At 44.2% G+C, this 13,889-nt stretch overlaps 1 protein-coding gene across 1 annotated transcript in view; it reads left to right on the forward strand.

The window, feature by feature from the left end:
- The first annotated feature begins 11,117 nt into the window (after positions 1–11,117).
- TRPM8 (transient receptor potential cation channel subfamily M member 8) overlaps positions 11,118–13,889 on the forward strand; it is a 51,739-nt gene continuing 48,967 nt past the window's right edge. Inside the window, exon 1 of the mRNA XM_009932448.2 lies at positions 11,118–11,150. The gene's annotated coding sequence lies outside the window, so the exon portion shown is untranslated. The remainder of the gene's footprint in view (positions 11,151–13,889) is intronic.

The raw sequence follows: 13,889 nt of genomic DNA on the forward strand, positions 1-13,889 counted from the left end.
AGGCTTGGCGTGCCAAGGCCAGGGGTGAGATTGACAGCCCAGCTCAAGTGTGTCTATACCAACGCACGTAGCATGGGCAATAAACAGGAGGAGCTGGAAGCCATTATACAGCAGGACGGCTACGACTTGGTCGCCATCACAGAAACGTGGTGGGACAACTCGCATGACTGGCAAGCTGTCATGGATGGCTACAGACTCTTTAGGAAAGACAGGCCAACAAGGAGAGGTGGTGGAGTTGCTCTGTATGTGAGGGAGCAACTGGAATGCATTGAGCTTGGCCTGGGGGCAAATGAGGAACAAGTTGAAAGCTTGTGGGTTAAAATTAAGGAACAGGCTCACATGAGTGACATTACGGTGGGTGTGTACTACAGGCCACCTGACCAGGAGGAGGAGGTTGATGAGGCCTTCTACAGGCAGCTGCAAGCAGCCTCACAGTCACAGGCCCTGGTTCTCATGGGGGACTTCAACCACCCTAACATCAGCTGGGAAGACCATACAGCTAGGCAGGCGCAATCCAGGAGGTTGCTACAGAGCATTGATGATAACTTTCTGATGCAAGTGGTGGAGGAACCAACAAGGAAAGGCGCTCTGCTGGACCTTGTGTTAACAAACAAGGAGGGACTGGTGGAGGATGTGAAGGTCGGAGGTAGACTCGGCTGCAGTGACCATGAAATGGTCGAGTTCAGGATCCTGCGTGGAGGAAGCAGGGCGATAAGCAGGATCAAAACCTTGGACCTCAGGAGGGCTGACTTTGGCCTCTTCAAGGAGCTACTGGCAGAAATCCCGTGGGCCAGGGCTTTCGAAGGCAGGGGAGTCCAAGAGTGCTGGTCACTCTTTAAATGTCACTTCCTCCATGCTGAGGAGCGGTGCATCCCCCTGAGAAAGAAATCGAGCAAAGGAGGCAGGAGACCTGCATGGTTGAACAAGGAGCTTCTAGCGGAGATCAGGTGGAAGAGAAAGGTCCATGGAATGTGGAAGGAGGGACAGGCCACTTGGGAAGAATACAGGAATGTGGTCAGAGCATACAGGGATGCGATGAGGAAGGCCAGGGCCCACCTGGAATTGAAGCTGGCAAGGGATGTCAAAAACAACAAGAAGGGCTTCTTCAACTACATCAGCAGCAAACGGAAGGCTAGGGACAACGTGGGGCCGCTGCTGAATGAGGCGGGTGTCCTGGTGACGGAGGATGCGGAGAAGGCAGAGCTACTGAATGCCTTCTTTGCTTCAGTCTTCAGTGCTAAGACTGGCCCTCAGGAATCTCAGGCCCCGGAGGTAAGAGAGGAAGCCTACAGAGAGGATGACTTTCCCTTGGTTGAGGAGGACTGTGTGAGGGATCGCTTAAGCGATCTAGACGTCCACAAATCCATGGGCCCCGATAGAATGCACCCACGAGTGCTGAGGGAGCTGGCGGATGTCATTGCTGAGCCACTCTCCATCATCTTTGAGAGGTCCTGGAGGACAGGAGAGGTGCCCGAGGACTGGAGAATGGCCAATGTCACGCCAATCTTCAAAAAGGGCAAGAAGGAGGACCCAGGGAACTACAGGCCGGTCAGCCTCACCTCCATCCCAGGAAAGGTGATGGAGCAGCTTATCCTGGAGGTCATCAACAAGCAAGTGGAAGAAAAGAAGGTTATTGGGAGTAGTCAGCATGGATTCACCAAGGGGAAATCATGCCTGACCAATCTGATAGCTTTTTATGATGACATGACTGGCTGGGTAGATGAAGGGAGAGCTGTGGATGTTGTCTACCTCGACTTCAGCAAGGCTTTCGACACAGTCTCCCATGATATCCTCCTAGGGAAGCTCAGGGAGTAGGGGCTGGATGAGTGGTTGGTGGGGTGGATTGAGAACTGGCTGAATGGCAGAACTCAGAGTGTTGTCATCAGCGGCGCTGAGTCTAGTTGGAGGCCGGTAACTAGTGGTGTCCGCCAGCGGTCAGTACTGGGCCCAGTCTTGTTTAACTTCTTCATCAACGACCTGGATGAAGAGTTAGAGTGTACCCTCAGCAAGTTTGCTGATGACACCAAACTGGGAGGTGTGGTAGATACACCAGCAGGCTGTGCTGCCATTCAGCGTGACCTCAACAGGCTGGAAAGTCGGGCAGAGAGGAACTTGATGAGGTTCAACAAAGGCAAATGCAGGGTCCTGCACATGGGGAGGAACAACCCCATGCACCAGTACAGGCTTGGGGTGGACCTTCTGGAGAGCAGCTCTGTGGAGAGGGACCTGGGTGTCCTAGTGGATGACAGGTTAATCATGAGCCAGCAGTGTGCCCTGGCTGCCAAGAAGGCCAATGGCATTCTGGGATGCATCGAAAGGAGTGTGGCCAGCAGGTCGAGGGAGGTTCTCCTTCCCCTGTACACTGCCCTGATGATGCCTCATCTGGAGTACTGTGTCCAGTTCTGGGCTCCCCAGTTCAAGAAAGATGAGGAGCTACTGCAGAGAGTCCAGCAGAGGGCTACGAGGATGTTGAGGGGACTGGAGCATCTCTCCTATGAGGAGAGGCTGAGAGAGCTGGGCTTGTTCAGCCTGAAGAAGAGAAGGCTGCGAGGGGACCTAATAAATGCTTAGAAATACCTGAAGGGTGGGTGTCAGGAGGATGGGGCCAAGCTCTTTTCAGTGGTGCCCAGCAACAGGACAAGGGGCAATGGGCACAAACTGAAGCACAGGAAGTTCCGTCTGAACATGAGGAAGAACTTCTTCACTCTGAGGGTGACGGAGCACTGGAACAGGCTGCCCAGGGAGGTTGAGGAGTCTCCTTCTCTGGAGATATTCAAGACCCGCCTGGACAAGGTCCTGTGCAGCCTGCTGTAGGTGACCCTGTTTCGGCAGGAGGGTTGGACTAGATGACCCACAGAGGTCCCTTCCAACCCCTACCATTCTGTAATTCTGTGATTCTGTGGTTCCATGGACAGCCTTAACAGTTGTTTCTTAGCATCTAACAAATCCATTTCTCTGCCTCAGATAGCCTGATGTTGTTCTTTTTCTCCTATGCATATCAGCCTCATATTGACTATAAATCCAGCTTCTTGCTTGTGTTGTCTCCGATTATCATATCCTAGAGAAACTTGGGGCAGGTTTCAGCTGCTCACAAAATGTGCCATGGAATTGCATTATTGTACAGAAGTGTTTGGGAAGGATGCAAGTTAGGGTTCCTCCAGGCAACGGCTGGATTGAGGAAAAATTAATAAGAAATATCCGTGCCTTTGGCAGTCCTACTCTTTTACAACCACTGCATTTGCACCTGGGCTATTGCCAGCAGGCACAGCAGACTGGTAACTGAATTTTGCCTGTGGCCACATCTGTTTTGTGCTGTTGCAGCAATAGTCCAGTATCTGCTGCCAGAAGTGCTGTTTTCACAAAGTTGAAGGCCCCTCAGTTTATCACTCTGGATGACCTGCATTTCCAACCACACTTTCCAGCTGAACAATTCTCCTGGCGTTCTTTTCGTATTGCCTGCATGGGACTGACAGTTGCTGTCCCTTTCCGTTCTTTGGCGGCAGGGAAATAGAAAGCAACAGGACTAGGACAAATTATGTCTGATGGACCTGTCATCTGGTCAAGGGTTGGGGACAGGCAGCGTAGCCTGAAAGCTGTCAAGTTTGTACGTAGGTTAGCTAGGGGTATGCCTGACTGCATGCTTTTGTTCCCTTCCTGGTAAATCCTGTCCTATGTTAATAAAAATATCATTAGCTGCATCTGAGGGTGAAAGGATCTGGGGGACAAAAAGCTGAATATGAGTCAGCAGCATTCCCTGGCAGCAAAAGAGGCTAACAACATCCTGGGCTGTATTGGCAACAGTATGGCCAGCAGCTCCAGCAAAGTGATCCTTCCTTCCTCTTTATTTCGCAGTTCTGAGATCACATCTGGAGTGCTGGGTCTGGTATGAGGTTCATCAGTACAAAGAAGACCTGGACCTACTGAAGTGAGTCAAAGCAGAGGCCAGCAAAGTGGCTGGGGGCTGAAGCACGTAATACATGAGGAGAGGTTGAGTACTGGATCCATCCAGCCTGGAGAAGAGGAGATGTTGGAGGACCTTAATGGTATCTGCAACTGCTTAATGCGAGTGAGTGTAGAGAAAATGGACTCACCTGTTTTGAATGTGGGATTGAACCAGAGACCTCTAGAGGTACCTTCCCACTTACAGGACTCTGATTCTGTGTTTTCCATGGGTTAAACACATTTTACCTGAGATAATGTATTTGGATATCTGATGAAGTGTACCTTTTATGGGAGGGATAATCAAATGCCTACTGCTCTCACACAGTTATCCACATAGTGGTGTGAAATTTGAACAAATGTACAAGGTTTGCACGTAACATCCAGTTTCCAGAGAATGGAGACTGAAATAGTGACAAGCATATGTTTTTTTGACTGAATATGATTATATGAATTTGACAGCATATTTGAGTAATATGTCTCTGTAAAGACAGATGTAGTTCTTCACTGGAGCGGTTTCTTTTGATTAAATTAAAATTTGTGAAAGCTTTTTCGTTGGTGTTACCACTTGCTTTTGTGCCAGATAGCTTTGATTTATACATATGATCTCAGTGCATGCAAAATAGGCTTATGAATATTATGCATAAAACCCCTCAAAATAGAAAACTATATTGTTTAGCATATCTTAAGTTATGAACTTTAAAAGAGTGAGTGATACCAGATATTACTAAGGATAATTTTCTGCATCTTTCAACAATGTTATAAAGAGCCTTTGAAAAATTAATAAACTCGATATTTTTTCGTAAACATTCTGGGTGTTTTCAAATATAGTTGTTACTGAAGTATGTGTGCTTCCTTTTGATGAAGATGGTTTTGTTGAAGTTTAGTTTTGATGCAAATGTGAAGAGAATTTATTACTACTCTTTTACTTTTTATTTTTTTAATTTTGAAGGCTTTGGTTGCTGAGTCCATATCTTAAAGAACACCTGTATAAATGCAGTAGATTTCCCTGTGATAGTCATCAACTGAACTATTCTGGGTTAAAGCACATCTTTATTTTTGATGCTAGTTAAATTCAGAGAAATCCATGTAGCTGTAGCAAAGCTAAGCTAGTAATCTTACTGTGTTGAAAGTGGTGGGAGTGAGCCTTCAGCTGACAAGTGTGTTTGAGGCTAGGGGCTTGCTTGTTTCTTTTTTTTGCTGCTTTTTTTTTTTTGTTTAGCTGATCTACAGTGTTGCAGGCTTTTCACCTCTTCTCTCTTCTCTCCTCATTTTTGAAGCTTGATGAGAACTTTCTCAGAACATATCCATCAAATTAAGTGCATAAAAGCCTCAGGTGCCCAGTTGCTAGTCAGTCTGAACATTCATAAACTGAAAATTACATAATTATTTTTGGTGGATTTATTTTATTTTTAAGGCTTTTACAGAAAGAGTCTGACAGTGTTCTGTTCATACCTATTAATATTTCACACCAAAATGCATTTTTAAAGCTTTTTGGGGCTAACATGCACATCAAAATTATTTCACCCATTGTTCTCCAGATGCAATGCACTCATACTCAAAGTACATACAAGTGTCTGCATTTAGCAATCTAAATTGTTAAAAAGGATTTTAAATGCTTGTGAAACAGCAGAATAGGTGGTGAGAGGCTAAGGACCACAGCATTCTGCTCTGTCATAACCCAGCTATCAAGGTCCTGTAACACTAGGTCTCTATCCTTGCAAGCTCACGCTTACATTCGTCTAGGAGATTGTCTTCTTTAAGTGAGACTAGCCGGACACTCAGGCTACTAAAGGTATTTCTGATAGGTTCGGACACTGTCAATAATGCCTTTTTGAACAGTTCAGATATCTTTAATTGCCAATATATTGCCATTTTGCACTGGGTTATGTTCCCTTTAGTATGTCCTTGTCGACTTGATAGAATATTCTGTTACATACCTCAGAAAGGCAAATAGCTAGAAAACCCAAAATTGCTTTTGATAATTAATACTAAATTCTTGTGACTTGAGCAGCCAGATGGAAATATGCCATGCTAGAAGGTTTTCCATTCAAAATGAGGAAGAATCGCTGGAGCTGGGTATCTTTCATAAAACTTCATTTATCTCCAGCAGTGCACCTGCCTTCCTGAATATTAGGAAGAAATGAGTAACCAGCAAGTGTTGCCTGTTCACAGAACCGTGTCTCTTGAGCAGTTGACTCCCCAGAGAAGTGCTCTGTAGGCTTTTCCAAGATCGTCAAAGACCCAGCCCCCAAAGAAGCTCTGCTATCTGTGTTTTTGTTGCCAAAGTTGTACTGTAATGGGACTTATCACACCTATACTTCAGGTAGGGCTCTGGTATAATTTGAACAGTTTCATTGACCTTTCTTGGAATGAAAATACCTTTTGCAGATCCTCATGTTACTGAGCTTTAACAGAACACAGAACTCAAGCCAACAAATTGCCTGTATTTTCTGAAAGGAAAGAGACTTATTGTAGTGGCTGATAGGTGCATGTCAGTGTTCTGCGCACAGAAATAGGAGTCATATCTCTCTTTGCTAAAAAAAAAGTGGGGGAGAAATGTATTCTTGTCCTTTTGCTCGATTTGGAGAGTTTCCTCTGCTTTATCTCAATGCTTTTGTGGGGTGCTTGTTGCTAGAGTGTTGACCTGCCATCCATGTAATAACTTTAGAGGTTTTCCTTAGCCAGAGCTGGGAAATGGTAAAAGACACACAGGGAACTTCTCACCTTTGGTGAGAACAGCTGGGCATGTAAGGAGCCAGGTGAGGTAGAGAGACAAAGTGCATGGAGTTGAAATGGCAGTTAATTATCTTTATTTCTCCCCAGGTTTGTTGTTCTCATGCTAATTACATTCAAGCTGCTTTCGAGGGCGAGAAATGCGAAAGTATTATCTCATAGTTCATGTTTAATAATTTTAATTGCTTTCTCTCCCTCCTCTTCTAAGGCTGTTGAGAAACGCAGCATCTGAGCTGGAAACATGATGAAACAGTTTTGTTCTCCCCAGTGGTTATGCATCCAAAATCACAACACAAAAAGGGCAAGCTGTAACCCCTGCTCAAGTTGAGTTTCTGCAGTTCGGATAAAAAGGGAAAAAGTAGGTTGTCATAATAAGCAGAAGGCAGGTCATATACTGTAAATAAGCTTCAGTGTGCAACGGCATCAATGTCTGTTTCCTGCTCAGAAACAGGAGCAGTGTCAACAGCTTGTAGCCAAAGCAAGATAAATCCGCAGGGATTTCTGTGATAGAAATGTTCTTTGTGAATCTTCATGTAACACTTTGTTTTAGCTTCTGTAATTAGTAAGTGCCCTGGCTATTCTACGACAGCATTTGGCATTTTGTTTGCTCTGGTGATCCATGGAGAGAGTTTAGACTAGGGAATGGTGGTGATTAGCATCAACAGAATAAGCATTTCACCTTTTTGCCCATTTGATCCATCATGCTTCCATAGAGCTGCAAAACCCATCTGTATTTTTGCATGGGCTCTTCTCTGAGTTTCAGGTGGGAAGAGGTGACCCAAGAATACTTTCAGCCATTGAATTTTGCAGCGGTTATGCTGTGAAACCACGTACACAGACCTGCAGTAAGTCATTGTCTTTAAACAGTGTGCTAATAACATGTGGCTCAAAGCTTAGCCAACCAACCTGTTCCCCAAAAAAGGATTTCATGGCCAGTAGTGGTGACTTTAATGCTGTCAGCCCATGACAGTCTCCTTGGCATTAAAAATTTTGCTTGGAGTGGTGAAGTGAGACTAACTTAGTTAAAAAACCAACCAAACAAGAAACAAATCCACAAAACAAACTTTACAGAGAATAAATATATTGGTTAACTTCACAGGTGTGCTTGTCAATTCTGCCTTCGCCAATAAAAAGCCCCTCTTAAGCTCTCATAGGTCCTGGGATAGAAAGTTATTTATTGCCAACCACTGAAATGAATCCCGTAGTTGCTGGCATTCTGTGCAGTGGAGGCTGCAGGGTTCAGAAATCCCTGTAGCTCTTCTGGCACCATTTGCCTTAAATCTGCTCTCTTGCTTTTTTTTTTTTTAAAGGATCGTAAGGTTTATTCGTGTGCAGAAGCATCTTTCTTCTTTACAGTCTTTGCTCTCAGTCCAATGGAAAATGTTTTTACATTTATGTGAATTTCTGTTTCTTAGTAATACAAGTGCTTGCTGTATTTCGATTGCTGCATAGATAATAGCACTGGTGGTCTGAATGCTGATCCTGAGGATGAGGGCTCTTGCTTCGTCAATCATAGAAACATGGTTTGGCCAGGATCCATGGTAATACCCTTTCTATTGTTCACAAATATTCACCTCTGTTTAGTCCAAAACTGGAGTTGTGTACTTTCTTTGAATTAGGAAAGACAGCAAATTCTGTGTAGTTTGACAAATTCTCCCTGAAATCTTTGGTGGACACAGACCTGATTTTGCTGGAATACAGTAAATATCAGTGTATTTGGTATCACTTGGTTTAATTACTGTAGGTTTGGAATACTTACATGCGTATTCTCAGACCAAGAATGCAGAAATGCTGGGAAGTGTGAATTCCTGCCAATGGAGGAGCTCTTGGCTGTGAGAAATACTGATCACCTTTGCCCGGGTAGAGTAAAAACTTCTTGCTGCATTCAGAGAAAATCTTTGACTTATCCTTGGGGTGCTCACGGCAGGGGGGGGATTTGCTACACTTGAGAACCACAAAGTGGCCCCCAACATCTGTCTGCTCTCCAAGTTTGCTGTGTGTAATAGGACCAGGCAGAAGGGTTTGTTCCTCAACCCTGCAGCTACTTTTTTTAAAGGGATGAATGAGCTCCCCATTTATGTCCTCATTACTTTTTCTTCTCGAGAGAGTTATCAGCTAGACTGGTTTCACAGGGCAGTGACTAAGGGACTTACTGCAAATATAGACCACAACAAAGATTCATGTTCAGCACCTCAGCAATATTGATGCACGGCCACATCGCTGCTGTCTGGCCCTGAAAACTCTGTGCTTGTGAAATACGACGACAGAAAATGTACAGAAGCAATTTAGCTCCCTCTCAGGCTTAGCTGCAAGTCTTTGTGTTTCTGTATGTTTCTTAGGAGCAGTGGATTGATTGGATGAGTTCTATCTTTGGGCTGAACACACAAGTGATACAGGTGGGCAGGATGGTGGTCCCTCCTGACTTAAAAGGTCTCTGGAACATGCTGTTCTAGGAAAAATTTCTCGCATGGAGGTGAACCTGCATCCTACACTGCTGGGTCTGGGTTGAGTAAGGAAATGAAATAGAAATTTTTGCATCAGTTTGACAGCACACAGCAAATAAAATGCAAACTGCAGTAGCCTCCAATAGTTTAAACTCTTAACCTCTTTTTAAAACCAGCTTAAGGCAGGCTTTGTGATAATAGCTCTGACATGACAGGCAAGTGCAGAGACGTGTATGACATTACAGGCCTTATGGCTTTAGTTAAGGCTTTGTTTTGTGTGGTTACCATTTTGTGATCCTAGTGACATTTAAGTTCAGTCTATTTGCTACCGTATTTCATAGTGGAACCAATTGGATAACCAAGCCAAGAGGAAAATGGAGCAATGAAGTGCGTGGCAGCTGACTGTTCTTAAGTCGTTAACTGCTGGTCTGCAGTGTGTATTGCAGGGCAGACAGAGCCCTTAGATGTTGCAGTGTAAAGTTAAGCCCCTAAGTGAAAACTCATGCAAATGCAGATGCTTAAGTGCCAAAGTAATGTGAGATTTAAGGTGAATAAAGCTGTCTCCATCACAGAAGCAAAGATTGCTCTGAGGTCAGGCTGCAGGCTGGAAAAACCCAGCTTCTGCCAGTGCCTCTTGGCAGAATTACTTGTCCACTGCAGGTCCTCGCAGAGTAGCTTTACCTGCCTCACCGTAACTGGATAGAAAAGTGCAGCTGAAACTTCTCATTACTGCTTGTGCAAAAGCTACAAAAGTACTTTTGCTGACTTTTTTCAGTGGTTATCCAGTTACATGTCGTAGCTCACTGAAGGCATGCTGGGAACAGATTCCTCTGTGCATCATTATTCCCTTCATTTGATTTCCAAGGGGAGAAAAGCCTGGAGCTGTGTGAGCAGAGGGAGCCCAGTGCACAGCAGTAGGTCCTCTGGTCTGGATGCTCTGGGATCATGCTTCAGAATGCACTTCCACAGTTTAAAGGCGTCCCTGATTACCAGGCTATAATGCTGTGAGCTTTTGACGGTCAACAGAAACTCAAAACACTTCAGCTTGTTTTTAATGGTGGTGTTTTCAACAACAGATCTTCAACTACAACACATACTTGCTTTGTTCTGGGCCTTTTGAGTGGTGTGGCCTTTGTTCTTTCCCTCTGCTGCTCCGGGATTGCTTATGGATCTAGAGGTGGATGCATTTCCTCCTTGCATGCACATGAACTGCAGTGCAAAGTGAAGTAAGACTGTGGGAGGGTTGTATGGGGTGGTGACATCTGTCCAAAGTGGGTGATTAGAAGGATGTAGAAGGTTCTCCAGCAGCACACCAGATAGCTCTGGTTTCTGCAAGGAGAGTTGACTGGGATCAATCTGGATTGCCAAGGAGTCGCTGTCAATGTCACAGCAGTAGAAATCACTCTTATCAAAGTCAATTGCTTCAAGTTAAAGGCAGAAGGTAACCAGATTACTTTATACTGATGAGGGTCAGACAAAAAATTAAGGAATCAAGAGTAAGATCTTTGTTGGATCAAAAATATTGGTTCTTGTAAAATCCTCTGTTGTAGTCACCAGGGTTTCAACAATTTCATAGTAAGTTAGATTAACAAGTGTATATTTTAGAACTGATTCATTATCTTTTGATGCATTAAAATTTAATTATTTATTCTCACAAGCATTTTCTTATACTTCTGTTTTATTAATAGTGCTGTTGATTGCATAAATTTAGTTGCAGGATTGTTGTCAGTTTTGACAGTACATTGGCAGCACGTGGGACAGAAGCATTGCTGTTCTCTTACAAATGACTTGCAGCTCTTACTTCCCTGGGTCCTTCTGCAGTTATGCCTGCCTTCATTATTGGTGAATAACCCTGCTGTTGCTTGCTCCTGTGCATTCTCTCTTCCTCTGTGCCCTCCCTTAACAGGAAAGCATGACACAGAAAGGTGGGGCTTTGCAAGCTGAAGTATATCAAAACCTTCCTCTTTCAGTAATGATTTTAGTAGGATTGCTGGGGCATATCCTGGAGACTTTGCTAAGTGCTCTGCAGTGGTAAGTGATTAGGCATTGTTTTTTCTGTGCTTAAGAGTGTGTACTTTTAATATGCTGAAATTGAAGAGCTGTGTGTCTGATGTTTGGCAACACTGTTTTCTTTTTGGAAGCTTTCACATAAAGCCAGTTGATAGAATTATGTTAATAGCAGTAGTGGTTAGATTTATCTGAAACCTTTCCGAGAATGGAAGCTAGTCTTGATTTTTCAGTTGCAGACAAGCTTTTAAAAGCCTATTTATTAAAGCCTCTTTAGAGCTAGTTATTTTTTGTCACTTTTTTTTCTCAGTAGTCACTTCCAGGCTGAAGATTTCCTTGGAATATGCTCCTTCAAGTGCTGTGGAAGTCATAGTAATAGACTTATACTGAAAGGATTACTCTGGTGTTTATCTAATGTTTATTACTCTCAAAATGTGTTAGGTTATGCTTTAAAGCACTAGTCTGTGCTTTAAAAATGTCTTTCTGTATATTTAATGGATTGGAAATGTGATGGAAAATGAACTGTATTTGCCTATTACATAGACTACAGCTGTGTCACGTCTTTTAGAAATAACACAGCAATTGTTCATACTTTAACACACGTGGAGCTAATGAGCTTCACCCAGAAATATCAGCTAAACACTGAGGTATCAATGCAGCACTTCAAAACTTAGACTTAAAAACAAGTCCCAGGTTTTCAGGGTTCCTTTGCATTCTCACTAACTTTTTCCAGTTTGTTTGTAGCACGTTCATTCTGATCAATTATTTACAAATGCAGGGAGACAAACTTGAAAATCTTTAGTGTGTTGAATGAATAATTTAATGCCCTCATTTCCTTTTAATCTTCTCTCTGTACAGTTATGTCCATAGTCACTTTTCTGATGTTAACTTATTAAACAAATCAACAAGTGAAACTGCTAATAAATATGTTGCATAGATTGAGACCAAAATGTATTCCCCCCTGTGGAACTCTTATCTTGAATTACTGCTTTAAAAACATCTTTACACCTAACATCGATTGTATGAAATGGTAAGAATTGCTTACTGAGTTGTTAGGAAATATGTCTCCCAATGCACAGTTACCAGTCTTAGTTAAATAAGTGATGGGGGGGGGGGGGGGCGGGTGTTTTCGCTTTATTTTAAACAATCTGGTGTTTTTAGGGACAACACTCTGTCATCATTGTCTTGACTGTTACCAAAGTTAACACTCGATAAGAGCAGGATGATTGCTTTGTGGCTGCAGCCATCTAAATTCCTCCGGCAGTCTGTCTTTCTAGAAGAGGAACTGCTAGGGCTGTGACAGTTGCTTCTCTGCTTCTAGCTCACGCGTGGAAACCATCCTTGCACTAGGTAAAATGTGCAAAGCTCATGTGCTGCTTGGGGAGGGAAGGAGGATTTCTAAAATGTTCAGGGTGCTGAGTGAAACCTGTCATAATCCCAACACCAGTCTTACCTGTCGTCTTGTAGCCCGCCCTGTTTGGAAACACAACATGAGAGCTACCAGTCTTTTGTTAGACGTCTTGTTTACCTAGGTCCTTCTTGATCTGCTCTGAAGCTAGGGTCATGCAGGGAAGGGGGCTGTTACCTGCAGGATCCTGGACTTGTGTGGTGTTTGAAGGGCTGGTGAAAAGCCAGGCAGGCCTATAGGCAGACAACGGGTGGTCGCATACTTAGGAAAGGTAAAGCCAGGCTGTATAGCCAGACCCACTGTGTTTGGTCTTGCATGTCAGTGCATGAGTGATGCTAGCCAAGTCGCTAAATGATTCACATGTGGTTCCCTGGATCTCACTTCATGGATGCCCAGCACAAGGCTCCATTGGCCCTGAAATGGGAGCTGAAAAGGTAATTACTTGGGAAAGTAATGAGCAGAAATGGTCGTTTGACTGCTTTTGGCAAGCTTCTAGTGCTTCATGCTCCTTTAATGGAGCTCTGAGCTATGGTAATCAGGTGCTGCTTTGACAGCCTCTCCCATATGGCCGGCGGAGATGGGAAGTCACTAGTGCAGGCACACACATGGCACTCATGGGGTTCACAAGTCCATGTACATTTGCAGATCCCTTTGGAACTGGCATGGCCCCTCTGCCCAGCACCCCTGCCCGGATAGGTAAGAATTAATTTGTTGAGAAGCTACGAGGGACTGCAGTGATCAGGTGGAGGGCTCAGCCAGACAAGTGCAACAACTGGCTCTATTTCACATGCAAAGGGCCCCTTTTGTACCCCTTTCTGCCTATTGCTCCTTTGTTCCTCCCCATCTGCTTTCCCCTCCTCAGCTGGCAGGGTTCCACTGGCCCCTTTCCAACATGCTTGAACCCCAGGTTTGCATCATTACCAGCTGCAAAGTCCCAGTTTGCATGAAGCTTCTTGCTAACCCACCAATTACTGTGACTCGCAAGGTGTTTTTTCTTGTCTTTGTCTCCGTGATGTTTGCTTGCCAGGTTTGAGCCTCTTTATATTTTGTGTATGGCTTCCCCTTTTTCCTTAGTGTCCCATTTGATAAGCCCACCCCATCAGATAACCCTGCTGGAATAAACATTCCCACATTCCACATACCCTTACCAATTAGTGTGGTTGATGAGGCTTGGGTCTCACCACCCCCTCCCTTACTGCCTTTCAGGTTTTCCTCTCTATTTGTTCTTGTTTATGGCTTCCTCCTTTTCTTATCCATTTTTGCATGGAAAAGGCCCTTGAGCAGATACTCTGAAAGGAACAGATGCTCTCTCCTGCCACAGACCCTTGCAAGTTCCTGGGCAAATAAAGCCATGC

Source organism: Opisthocomus hoazin, chromosome 9 (assembly GCF_030867145.1).
Source record: "Opisthocomus hoazin isolate bOpiHoa1 chromosome 9, bOpiHoa1.hap1, whole genome shotgun sequence".
NCBI classification, from domain to species: domain Eukaryota; kingdom Metazoa; phylum Chordata; class Aves; order Opisthocomiformes; family Opisthocomidae; genus Opisthocomus; species Opisthocomus hoazin.